At 46.1% G+C, this 13655-nt stretch overlaps 1 pseudogene; it reads right to left on the minus strand.

The window, feature by feature from the left end:
* Nucleotides 1-1479: 1479 nt before the first annotated feature.
* On the minus strand, nucleotides 1480-1597 carry LOC124552839 (annotated as a pseudogene).
* Nucleotides 1598-13655: the final 12058 nt, after the last annotated feature.

A 13655-nucleotide genomic window follows, 5' to 3' on the forward strand; every position in this document is an offset into this window, starting at 1 on the left:
AGGGCGACGAAGTGTCTTTATTATCAAAATGACGTAATGAATAATAGCCTATACTAGTAGAGGTTGGAACGCCAGTGGAAATGAAACGGCAGGCAGAACTCAAGCCCTGGGCGGAAGGCCCACACAGGTGTGTTGGTCCTGCTTAAACACAGGAAGTAGCTAGACGGACGTTGGGACACCTGAGCACTGGAGCACAATAGAGTCGCGACCGGCCACTATTGTAGCCGGACGGGAAGGATTATACTTCGGAAACTACGAAATTCTTGGACGTGGCAGAGAGGAACGAGGAAGCGGCACCTTGGAAACCACACAGGCTGGGTTATTTCCAAATATTTTTACTCAGAAGCGTACCATTGTCTGAGTATAGACATTCCCTCGCAAATTTTACGCGTTGGACGACAAAAGACTAAATTTTGGTTGGTCGGCGTTCGGAAGAATCTGTAGAGAGAGAGAATATGCCTGGGTTTAGAGAATATGATTCGCCTTCTGCAGTTACGAGGGAGGGAAGCCGAGTCTCGGTGGAGATACGAGGCCTTCCGTTGTGAGCGCCCGTGTGTGACGGTCACTCGGTATGGGCTTTGTTGATACAGACGGACTTGCTGTCTTTGCTCTCAGGAGAGTTTATAGTCAGAACAGTTAGGCACTCTACTGTTGCGAACCTACACGATTCTGGACTTCACCTCCGGGTTGGAAGTTAACGTTGAGTAAGCAGCGCTCAGTAATTGAGAGCACTTCCTCTGCCTATACTTACGTTGAAACTTTAACTCTGTCCTTGTGGCTGAGAGTTGGCGTTTCTCATCTGTAGAACACAGATAGGAGAAGACAGTATTAGAGTACATTAGTCAGAGGACCGCCTTCTGCCGTCCTAGTGTTTGAAAGAGTTTATTTCTGGCTGGAGTTCTTCCATCGTCGTAGACGAGAACCATCACTCCGACACACCGGACGTAGTACACACGGCGATATCGCAAATTGCTTCGGTTTATTAGGCCTATAAAGCCAAACAGCTGTGATCACGTTAGTTTATTTCCACTGAGGTTCCACAGCACCGTAGATCATGTTTGAAAGTAGTGTCTTCTAGTGTTCACTACGTAGATGATGTCAGTCATTTCGCGTTACTTATGTTAGACCGCGTGGCCATAAAAAGGGGCAGAGGTGGGCAACTGATCAGCAATTTTTAGACAGGAAATGTAGACAATTGCAATATAAAGGGTTGTTTTTTAATAGACAATGTATTATGAGAAAAAAATGTTTATCATTTAGTAGTAGTAGTTGAAAAAAAGCACTCTGTCTGCAGGCCAGAAGTGGCCTGTCGGGACCATCCGACCGCCGTGTCATCCTCAGCTGAGGATGCGGATAGGAGGGTCGTGTGGTCAGCACACCGCTCTCCCAGTTTTAATGATTGTTTTCTTTGACTGGAGCCGCTACTATTCGGTCGAGTAGCTCCTCAGTTGGCATCAAAAGGCTGTGCGTCCCGAAAAATGGCAACAGCGCATGGCTCCCAGGATGGTCACCCATCCAAGTGCCGGCCACGCCCGACAGCGCTTAACTTCTCTGATCTGACGGGAACCGGTGTGTCCACTGCGGCAAGGCCGTTGCCGCAGAATTAGCTCAGGTTGTAACATGTATGTTGAAGGCCATTAAGAGGTCCTAAGATCTGCTTCAGGGGTAGTCAGACAGGGCCAAATCATCATTTTAGCGTTCAATATATTCCGTTGCGCACATACATTTTTCACCCGCCTGGAGTAGCATCTTGGAACGTCATAGGCTGGGCAGACTGGTAAAACAGGAGGTGGACTGTGGCGTAACTAAGTTCAGACTTTAATGCTGGACAGAGTACAACACACAGTGCACCGAACGCTTGGCCTCCGCAGCCAATGAACCGTGCGTGTGCCAATGTAAACACCACGAAATCAGCAACTACGACTGAAATGGGCACGTGACTAGCAGCGCAGACGTTGACGCAGTGGCAGAGCGTTACATGGTCTGATGAATTCCTATACCTCCTTCATCACGCCAATGGGAGGGCGCGAATCCCTCGTCTTCCAGGGGAACAACTCCTTGACACCTGTACTGCTGCATGGAGACAAGCTGGCGGCGGCCCCAGTATGCTCTGGGGAGCATTCACGTGGGACTCCATGGGTCCAGTGGAGATCTTGCAAGCCACCATGACGGCCAAACAGCATCGTACACTGGCTGCAGATCACGCACATTTCTCATGACGACCATGTTTCCCGACCGCTGTGGCATTTCAGCCATGTGTGACTCGCGGTCATGCCGTTTACTGCTCGTCATCTTGTTTTTGTGGTTCTGTCGCCTCGTTTTTCTTTTAATTCGATTTACTGGCATCAATAGGTAGCTGGCTTGCTTGCCCGTGAGTGGCAGCAGCAGCGCTTATCGATAAGGGCACGGTCGTGCCATCTCTGGCGCGACCGCTAGTATTTCCGGGTCGTCGTGTGTCTGGAGTCGGTGACGGAGTGCCAGTGAGTCAACAGATGGGGACGTTTGCGAGACAACAACCATCTGCACGAACAGTGGACTATCAGCTCAGAGACCGTGGCTGCGGTTACCCTTGACGCTGCATCAGAGACAGGTGCGCCTGCCATGGTGTACTCAACGACGAACCTGGGTGCACGAATGGCGTCATTTTTTCGGATGAATCCAGGTTCTGTTTACAGCATCATGATGGTCGTACCCGTGTTTGGTGACATCGCAGTGAAAACACATTGAAAGCGTGTACTCGTCATCGCCATACTGGCGTATCACACGGCATGATGGTATGGGGTGCCATCGGTTACACGTCTTGGTCACCTCTTGTTCGCATTGACGGCACCCTGAACAGTGGACGTCACAATTCAGATGTCTTACGACCCGTGGCTCTACCCATCATTCGATCCCTGCGAAACCCTACATTTCAGCAGGGTAATGCACGACCGCATGTTGCAGGTCCTGTACGGGCCTTTCTGGATACAGAAAATGGTCGACTGCTGCCCTGGCCAGCACATTCTCCAGATCTCTCACCAATTGAAAACGTCTGGTCAATGGTGGCCGAGCAAGTGGCTCGCCACAATACGCCAGTCACTACTCTTGATGAACTGTGCTATCGTGTTGAAGCTGCATGGTCATGTATACGCCATCGAAGCTCTGTTTGACAATTCTCAGGCGTATAAAGGCCATTAGGTGGTTGTTCTGGGTACTGATTTCTCAGGATCTATGCACCCAAATTGCGTGAAAATGTAATCACATGTCAGTTCTAGTATAATATATTTGTCCAATGAATACCCGTTTATCATCTGCTTTTCTTCTTGGTGTAGCAATTTTAATGGCCAGTAGTGTATGTCGATGCCCAGTGGCGGCTAAAGTCTTCAATTCCTTTGTGTATCAACGATTCATTTTCATGAAAACAATGTAATGAATGCTTCTTTGAAGGGTCTTTGGGTGCTGACTGTAGCAGAAAGAGTAGCGATTATTTGCTGCGAACTTGGTTGCAAAACACTCGAGGTCGTACGTAACCTGTACATTCAAAGATATGCAAAAGAGGCACGAGCAAGGACAAATATGGGGCTGCTTGTCAAGAAATTCAGACGAAGAGGAAGTGTACTTCATTAGTGCGGTATCGGTCGCCGCTGTTTGGAGTACGCCCACCGGCACTCACGCCGCCACGTTACCTACATCCGCAAGTGCAGTACGAGGACGCTGCCTGCCACGAACAATTACGTCGCTGCCAATGAGATGCAGACATCAATTTCGAACATTCATGCACTGAGCCCATTTTGTCGGTTTGCCAACTGAATAACATTTAAAGGCTTTCGTACTGTCCACAGCTCGACATCTGAATAGAAACTGCGTAGAAGAGTGACAGATCTATAAATCTTTTTTAACTGTGTACAGGGTGGCCCATTGATAGTGACTGGTCCAAATATCTCACGAAATAAGCATCAAACGAAAAAACTGCAAAGAACAAAACTCGTCTAGCTTGAAGGGGGAAACCAGATGGCGCTACGGTTGGCCCGCAATATGGCGCTGCCATAGGTCAAACGCATATCAACTGGGTTTTTTTAAAATAGGAACATCCATTTTTATTACATATTCGTGTAGTACGTAAAGAAATACGAAAGTTTCAGTTGGACCACTTTTTTCGCTTTGTGATAGATGGCGCTGTAATAGTCAGAAACGTATAAGTACGTGGTATCACGTAACATTCCGCCAGTGCGGACCGTATTTGCTTCGTGATACATTACCCGTGTTAAGATGGACCGTTTACCAAATGCGGAAAAGGTCGATATCGTCATCAAAATGGCCAACGGGCGTGTGCTGTGTATTCTGCTCGGTATCCTGGACGACATCATCCAAGTGTCCTTACCGTTCGCCGGATAGTTACGTTATTTAAGGAGAGAGGAAGTGTTCAGCCACATGTGAAACGTCAACCCGACCTGCAACAAATGATGATGCCCAAGTAGGTGTTGTAGCTGCCGTGGCGGCTAATCCGCACATCAGTAGCAGACAAATTGCGCGAGAATCGGGAATCTCAAAAACGTCGGTGTTGCAATGCTACGTCAACATCGATAGCACCCATACCATATTTCTATGCACCAGGAATTGCATAGCGACGACTTTGAACGTCGTGTACAGTTCTGCCACTGGGCACAAGAGAAATTAAGGGACGATGACAGATTTTTTGCACGCGTTGTATTTAGCGACGAAGCGTCATTCACCAACAGCGGTAACGTAAACCGGCATAATGTGCTCTATTGGGCAGCGGAAAATCCACGATGGCTGCGACAAGTCGAACATCAGCGACCTTGGGGTGTTCATGTATGGTGCGGCATTATGGGAGGAAGGATAAATGGCTCCCATTTTATCGATGGCAATCTAAATGGTGCAATGTATGCTGATTTCATACGTAATGTTGTACCGATGTTAGTACAGGATCACTGCATGACAGAATGGCGATGTACTTCCAACATGATGGATATCCGGCACCTAGCTCGCGTGCGGTTGAAGCGGTATTGAATAGCATATTACATGACAGGTGGATTGGTCGTCGAAGCACCATACCATCGCCCGCACGTTCACCGTATCTGACGTCCCCGGATTTCTTTCTGTGGCGAAAGTTGAAGGATATTTGCTATCGTGATCCACCGACGACACTCGCTGTTGAGAGGAATGTCGTTGCACGTATTGCCAAATGCATTGAGGTTGACGATATCATTTTGAGCATTTATTGCATTAATGTGGTATTTACAGGTAATCACGCTGCAACAGCATGCGTTCTCGGAAATGATAAGTTCACAAAGGTACACGTATCACATTGGAACAATCGAAATAAAATGTTCAAAAGTCTCTACGTTCTGTATTTGAATTTAAAAAACCTACCTGTTACCTACTGTTCGTCTAAAATTGTGAGCCATATGTTTGTGACTATTACAGCGCCATCTATCACAAAGCGAAAAAAGTGGTGCAACTAAAACATTCATATTTCTTTACACGAATATGTAATAAAAACTGGATGTTCGTATTTTAAAAAAAACACAGTTGATATCCGTTAGACCTATGGCAGCGCCATCTAGCGGGCCAACCAAAGCTCCATCTTGTTTTCCCCTTCAAGCTAGACGAGTTTCTTTCTTCGTAGTTTTTACGTTTGACGCTTATTTGGTGAGATATTTGGACCACCCTGTATACTTCTACTTCCAGATCTACTGTTGTCAACTGTCACCGCTACCACAGCGACAAAGTGATGTGCATGATTAGCCAGAACTTTGTGACCGAATGCCTGACAGCCAGTACAGTATGTCCACCTTTGGCACCAATAGTAGCAGCGACACGTCGTGTCGAGGAAGCGGTGAGGCCTTGGTAGATTCCTGCAGGGAGCTGGCACCACATCTGCACACATAATTCCCGTAAATTGCGGGGAAGGGGATGATGAGCTCTCAAATACTAGATGTGTTAGATCGGATTCAGATCTGCCGTGTTGGAGGGCCAGCGCATCAATTGGAACTCACCGCTGTATTCCTCTAACCATTCCATCAAACTCCTGGCCTTGTGACATGGCGGATTGTCTTGTTGAAAAATACCACTCCTGTCGGGAAACATGATTGTCACAAGGCGGCGTACGTGGTCTGCAACCATTGTGAGGTACTCCTCGGCCATCACAGTACCTTGCACCAGCTCCACTGGACTCATGGGTGCCCACGTGAATGTTCCACAGAGCATAATGGAGCTGCCACCTGCTTGTGTCTGTCCCACAGAACAGGTGCCAAGGAACTGTTCCCTGGAAGACGACAGACGCCCTCCCATCGCCATGATGAAGGTGAGCCGTGGTCGGCTCGCGTTAATGCCGTTTTCCCTTTTGGGCATTTTGTCACCATCGAGTCGCTTCTTATTCGTCCCTCTGTTACTGTGTGAATAAGTTGCCCACCTGCCTCTGTCAGTGACAGCTGGAGCGTTTATCGATACTAGTACTGCTGTAACTTCCTTGGTGTGGCAGTTATATTTCCTTGTCATGGTGTGTGTGTGTGTTTGTGTGTTGCGTACATAGTTCCGCGTAGTCAGCGCGTACACAACTCTCCCACTAGAGCGCGCCCCGCTAAGCACAACAGCGATGGCGCAGTGCTCGTCCGTCTCCGCACTACGAGATGGCGCTGCCTTAGATATGGACCAAATTCTGCTTCCGCTGATCCGCGTATTAATATGTAACGCAGCCAATGCGATTGCTGCTAACGTAGAACCTTTTCTCCTCGCGGATCACACTCACGCAGTGATACCTGAATGCGCGAGGTGTTATAACGAGTGTACAGACCTCCGATTAGCCAGTCTGCATTTGTCTGAACCAGTCCGTACCAGTCTACATTAGTCTGCATTAGTCTATAGTCAAGTTTCAGTCTGTGCCTAATAGGATTATCATATTCCTGTACATAGCCATGAAGAGAAATGTATAGACACTTTGTCAAATATCAGAGATATGTGAGAATAAGATTTATGTACCAAGACCAAAGGAACTTCAGATTGTCAATTGTAAACAGTATCCAGAATCAAGCAACGTAATATCTATGATTTTTATTATTTTTATAAATGTGTGTGAAAATTAATCAAGTTCTGTTTAAAGTTGGTCACCGTCAATCTGCTACTCTAAGCGTGCAAGTGGCATTTCTATCGTCTGACCTAACGGCAGAAGATAAACACGCCACGATAAGACCACGAGACATATTGCTGACACTCGCCTACTTCGTTAGAGTGACAAGTCAAATAATCTGATGGTGTTTGTACCGAAGATCTTACAGTACGCACACCACAGAGAGAGAGAGAGAGAGTGTGTGTGTGTGTGTGTGTGTGTGTGTGTGTGTGTGTGTGTGTGTCAGTTGGTCGGTTGCGGTGGAGTAGTGAGGAAGTCTCTGCGGGGTGTCATCGACCGGGGCCGCTGGCGGTGTGCACATGCGGTCGGAGTTGTGTGGCACTAGCTGCGAGAACTGCTAAGTCGGTCGCCCACAGCTCCTGCATACTGGAGTTGAGTAATCAATGAACCTGTCATGAAAGCTCAACCATTGTGACATCTCTTCGTCGATTGCTGGTTGTTACATCCTGGGCTGTCCACGCAAGCAGCAATGTGATGGTGTATTGGAGTGGGCAAAATTTTGCGGTCGTCTCCCTGTATGGTGTTTAACCTTTCAAATGATTATATTAGTGAAGTGCACCAGTGGTATCTTCTGCCTTGTGGCCGTTAACATTCCGGTTACCTGCTCTGGCCTTTAGTGTAGTTTTGTGGCAGTGTGTTTTCCTTGCCGCGTTGATGCTGTCCGTCACGGCGTATAGTTTGACAACTTGGTGTTGTTTTCCTTTTCTCTTTGAGTGTTTACATCTACATCTACATGATTACTCTGCAATTCACATTTAAGTGCTTGGCAGAGGGTTCATCGAATCACAATCATACTATCTCTCTACCATTCCACTCCCGAACACCTAAACCTTTCTGTTCGAGCTCTGATTTCTCTTATTTTATTTTGATGATCATTCCCACCAACGTAGGTTGGGCTCAACAAAATATTTTCGCATTCGGAAGAGAAAGTTCGTGACTGAAATTTCGTAAATAGACCTCGCCGCGACGAAAAAGTCTTTGCTTTAATAACTTCCATCCCAACTCGCGTATCATATCTGCCACACTCTCTCCCCTATGACGTGATAATACAAAACGAGCTGCCCTTTTTTTGCACCCTTTCGATGTCCTCCGTCAATCCCACCTGGTAAGGATCCCACACCGCGCAGCAATATTCTAACAGAGAACGAACGAGTGTAGTGTAAGCTGTCTCTTTAGTGGACTTGTTGCATCTTCTAAGTGTCCTGCCAATGAAACGCAACCTTTGGCTCGCCTTCCCCACAATATTATCCATGTGGTCTTTCCAACTGAAGTTGTTCGTAATTTTAACACCCAGGTACTTAGTTGAATTGACAGCCTTGAGAATTGTTCTGTTTATCGAGTAATCGAATTCCAACGGATTTCTTTTGGAACTCATGTGGATCACCTCACGCTTTTCGTTATTTGGCGTCAACTGCCACCTGCCACACCATACAGCAATCTTTTCTAAATCGCTTTGCAACTGATACTGGTCTTCGGATGACCTTACTAGACGGTAAATTACAGCATCATCTGCGAACAACCTAAGAGAACTGCTCAGATTGTCACCCAGGTCATTTATATAGATCAGGAACAGCAGAGGTCCCAGGACGCTTCCCTGCTGAACACCTGATATAACTTCAGTTTTACTCGATGATTTGCCGCCTATTACTACGAACTGCGACCTTCCTGACAGGAAATCACGAATCCAGTCGCACAACTGAGACGATACCCCATAGGCCCGCAGCTTGATTAGAAGTCGCTTGTGAGGAACGGTGTCAAAAGCTTTCCGGAAATCCAGAAATACGGAATCAACTTGAGATCCTCTGTCGATAGCGGCCATTACTTCGTGCGAATAAAGAGCTAGCTGCGTTGCACAAGAACGATGTTTTCTGAAGCTTTGTTGATTACGTATCAATAGATCGTTCCCTTCGAGGTGATTCATAATGCTTGAATACAGTATATGCTCCAAAACCCTACTGCAAACCGACGTCAATGATATAGGTCTGTAGTTCGGTGGATTACTCCTACTACCCTTCTTAAACACTGGTGCGACCTGCGCAATTTTCCAATCTGTAGGTACAGATCTATCGGTGAGCGAGCGGTTGTATATGATTGCTAAGTAGGGAGCTATTGTATCAGCGTAATCTGAAAGGAACCTAATCGGTATACAATCTGGACCTGAATACTTGCCCGTATCGAGCGATTTGAGTTGCTTCGCAACCCCTAAGGTATCTACTTCTAAGAAACTCATGCTAGCAGCTGTTCGTATTTCAAATTCTGGAATATTCCATTCGTCTTCCCCGGTGAAGGAATTTCGGAAGACTGCGTTCAATAACTCCGCTTTAGCGGCACAGTCGTCGGTAACAGAACCATCGGCACTGCGCAGCGAAGGTATTGAGTGCGTCTTGCCGCTTGTGTACTTTACATACGACCAGAATTTCTTCGCATTTTCTACCAAATTTCGAGACAATGTTTCGTTGTGGAACCTATTAAAGGCATCTCGCATTGAAGTCTGTGCCAAATTTCTCGCGTCTGTAAATTTTAGCCAATCTTCGGGATTTCGCGTTCTTCTGAGCTTCGCATGCTTTTTCCGTTGCCTCTGCAACAGCGTTCGGACCTGTTTTGTGTACCATGGGGGATCAGTTCCATCTTTTACCAGTTTATGGGGTATGATTCTCTCAATTGCTGTTGCTACTATATCTTTGAATTTGAGCCACATCTCGTCTACATTTGCATAGTCAGTTCGGAAGGAATGGAGATTATCTCTTAGGAAGGGTTCTAGTGACACTATATCCGCTTCTGTGCCTTGGCTGTGTTTATACTACTATTATTTGACATAATCTTGCTGCGATCCTTGTGTTGCTGGTACTTTGGGTTTTCGTGCTGTTGGTCGGGTGGAAAGGCATTGATTAGGCTGTTGGTTGGTTCTTCAGACAACTGTAGGTCGTGCTGCAGCCCGATTGTTTAGTGTTACACTTGGCTGGCTGTCTCACCTAAACTGTGGTTAAAATTTCCTCCCCAGGCTGACCCTTGGAACAGTTCTGAGCACCACTGTTTGTTGTTTGTGATTGTCATTTCATTTGGTCGCAGGTACTGTGCCAGTCCTTCAGCCATTTATTAATATTGTCTGTTTTATGTTTAGTATATGGTCTTCAGCCGACCTTCATAACAACTTTAACATTAGGCCTTCAGCTGTGTTTCATTTACAATTCTTGTTGCTGGGTATTTAGGCCTTTCGCCGCGTTTGTTTCAGAATCTGTGGCTTTAATATGTAAATCCTTGTCTGTAAGGTTTCTCTTTAATGATCTTGAATTCTTGAAACGGCCTTCAGCCGTGTTCTGTGAATGTTTATGTTAAGGTTGTCTTCAATTATTCTCGAGTAATTGCTTGGGCCTTCAGCCGACGAGATACTTCAAGTTTTTCTTAAGAGGTTTTCTGTTGTACTATGTAAAGGCTTATCTTTAAAATCTCTCTTTTATTATGTAAAGAAAAATTTTTTGCAATTGGGCTTTCAGCTGAAGAATTAACTTGAATTTTCCTTAATATGACCTTTAGCAGGAATTTGTAAATGCTTGGCTTTTAAAGAATTTCCTTAGCTGATCTGTAATATTATTTCGGCCTTTAGCCGAGAAGATATTGTAATTTTACTTAAATAAGGCCTTCAGCCGTTACTCTAAACTGTGGTGTTTTAAAAGCAATCATTTAAACTTACTATGGAGAAGTTACTTCGGCGCTCAGCTGTGAATTGATCTTTGTTGTTTTAAAGGCAGAACTGTGCACTGGTTTGAGGAATAAACTTGTGTGTGCTCTTGTATAACTAACAGTAATTGAGCTTGGCCCTTTTCCAGAACCTGATCCGCTCTTTCCTGAGAAACCAGATTTCAGAAGGTATCGAGATTCATCAGACGGTGCAACGCTCTGCCACTGTGCCAACGTCCAGCGCCAATGGTCACGTTTCTATTTAAGTCGTAGTTCCCGATGCCGTGCTGTTAACATTGGCACATGCGTGGGTAGTCGGCTGCAGAGGCCCATCGTTAGAAGTGTTCTTTGCACTGTGTGTTCAGACAAACTTGTACTGTGCCCGACATTAAAGTCTGATGTTAGTTCCACCACACTTCGCCACATGTCCTGTTTTACCAGTGTGCCTAACCTATGACGCCCAACATATGTTGTAAGATGGCAAAAACTATGCCCCTTACATGAAGTCATTAAAGATCACCTAACTCACGTTGAGCGAACAGTAGGGCTGAACAAAAATGACTGACAAGGCACAATGCATCTTGTAGAGGGTATAGTATGGATGTATTGGAATAATTAATGTTGGGTGATGCTTTTAAAGTAATTCAATCGACATGAAAACTTTGTGGAAATGCATCGATTTACTAGAGGCTAGTTCATCCCAGGGAAGTATCCAGAGTTGACCACGGTGCGCAGCTGGGGAGCGGCGAAGGGAAGCGACAACAGGCAGCTTAGGGCGGCTCAAACTCTTGAGAAAGCGGTAACGGGGTGCGGCCTCCAACTGCCTTAAGATGAGCGACAGTGAGGGGGGGGGGGGGGTGGTTGACCCTATGCTGGTGTATCGGGAAGCAGACGGAGAACTTGTACGCCTGTTGATAAATGTCCATAGTCCCGTCTTCAGTGAAACATGCGAGAAAGCCGCGCAAATCTATGGTGGAGCGGTCAACAGAGGTCAAAATATGCATGTTCGTGACTACAGCAACTTCACTCTGAATTCACAGTCTGCAGAGTCTGAAGAAAATCAGGTGAAGAACGAAATACGCTGGCCTCCGATGGGAATGTAGAACCAAGGAATTTGAAGTACTCTCCTGGGAGTCAGAATTCCGGAAAAATTGGTGTTTTGTGCAGACGCTAACCTTGATGGGTGGCTTGGGGGGGAGCTAAATAGAACAAGTTGAGAGGAAGGGAAATTTTGTGGGAATTTGTTCACTTCTCAGAGCAGGCATCGGTCAGCGCTGGGAAGCGACGCATAATTAACGCGACTTGCGCTGCAATTTGCGTAAGTGATTTTGCTGGAGGGGAAACCGAGGCGAAGAGCGGACTGGCAGAAGTCTCAGTAGAGGTCTTCCATTCCCAGCTTGCCTAGAGTGCGGACGTGGTGTTCTTTACTCAGCTTGCCTGGGAAAGAGTGAGCATCTCTGCAGTTTAGGACCTAGCAAATGGAACGATTAAGCTTGGAGATAGGAAGTTTTGGTTCAGCTATATAGCAAGATAGCTAGGAGTGAACAGACGAGCGCAGCCTTGCAGCACCATGAGGTCGGCCGACGTCCGCACAACAACGCCGCTCCGCCACGCTGAATTTGGTGATATTGCGCCCTCTCTGGCCACTGATTAATTTGTTGGATCACGTCGGCAAATTTCCACAAGGATTTCATGGGCCGTGGATTGTAGAATTCTTCTCGCACTTCGTATTATGCCTGGGTAAGTCGATAGGAATTACTTTTGAGTTATCATGCTTTACCCCACGCAAACGCAGTTTATTACCACTGCCTGGTAGGAGAGTCATGTAATGTGATGATTGAAGGTCGTCAGTTAAAAATAAATCTGTGCTAATCGACTGCATCTGTTTTCAGTCAAGTAGCTGAAATCACAAGTCACTTTCTTAATTAATTTTATGTTCAACATTTGCATCTGGTGTTCAATAGCTGAATATAACAACAATGTGCACACCTTTTAATTAAAAGGGATCAATTCTGAATAAATTAATGTCAACACTGCCACGGCAGTTCAATCAGGGGTCACAGGGCCTTATTACTTTCTTTGCGTTATCCGACATTGCGGCAGTTTTTCACTCTCTGTTGATCTGTTAGTCAATTACCTGGGGTGAACACACACCAAAGCCAGATAAGTGACGGGTGGTATGTTACAATGTAAAGAAGGGAGGCTGCTCCTTCACACAATTTGTGGTTGTAGTTTCACCTTGTCTTCGCCACGTGTTGAAATGGTTCAAATGGCTCTGAGCACTATGGGACTTAACATCTGAGGTCATCAGAACTTAGAACTACTTAAACCTAACTAACCTAAGGACGTGAGACCTGAGTTTCTCCTGGCGTATACAACTTTCAAATAACTTCCGGGAATTCAGCCAGGTAACACTTTCAGCGACCGCCGATATTTCGGCGGGAGAACACCCCGCCATTTTCAAGGCAAACTGCAACGGACAGGTGGCGTACATGCAAATTTAATACCTCGGTTCTCGGACTGAAGCAGGAAAGATAACACACACACTGAACACTAGTGCCACCAAAGATGACCAAAGTCTGAGCTATCGATAGTGAGACTATGAATTCGCAGGTGAGGCAGCATTGACTCTGTTCCTCTATTTTTTGACAAGGGAGAGAGCCGGATTCCAAACAGAGTTTAAACAGAAACCTCCATCCCTGTTAAGGAGGTTGCTCGCTAATTTAATCTCAACTACCTCCCTAATGACACTGTCCCAATAGCTGGACGTGCATGCCAATATCTCGGTGTTATTATATAACACGGGGTGACCAGTATCCAAGCAGTGTTCGGCAATAGCAGATCTATT

The sequence above is a fragment of the Schistocerca americana genome, chromosome 10 (genome assembly GCF_021461395.2).
Source record: "Schistocerca americana isolate TAMUIC-IGC-003095 chromosome 10, iqSchAmer2.1, whole genome shotgun sequence".
NCBI classification, from domain to species: Eukaryota; Metazoa; Arthropoda; class Insecta; order Orthoptera; family Acrididae; genus Schistocerca; species Schistocerca americana.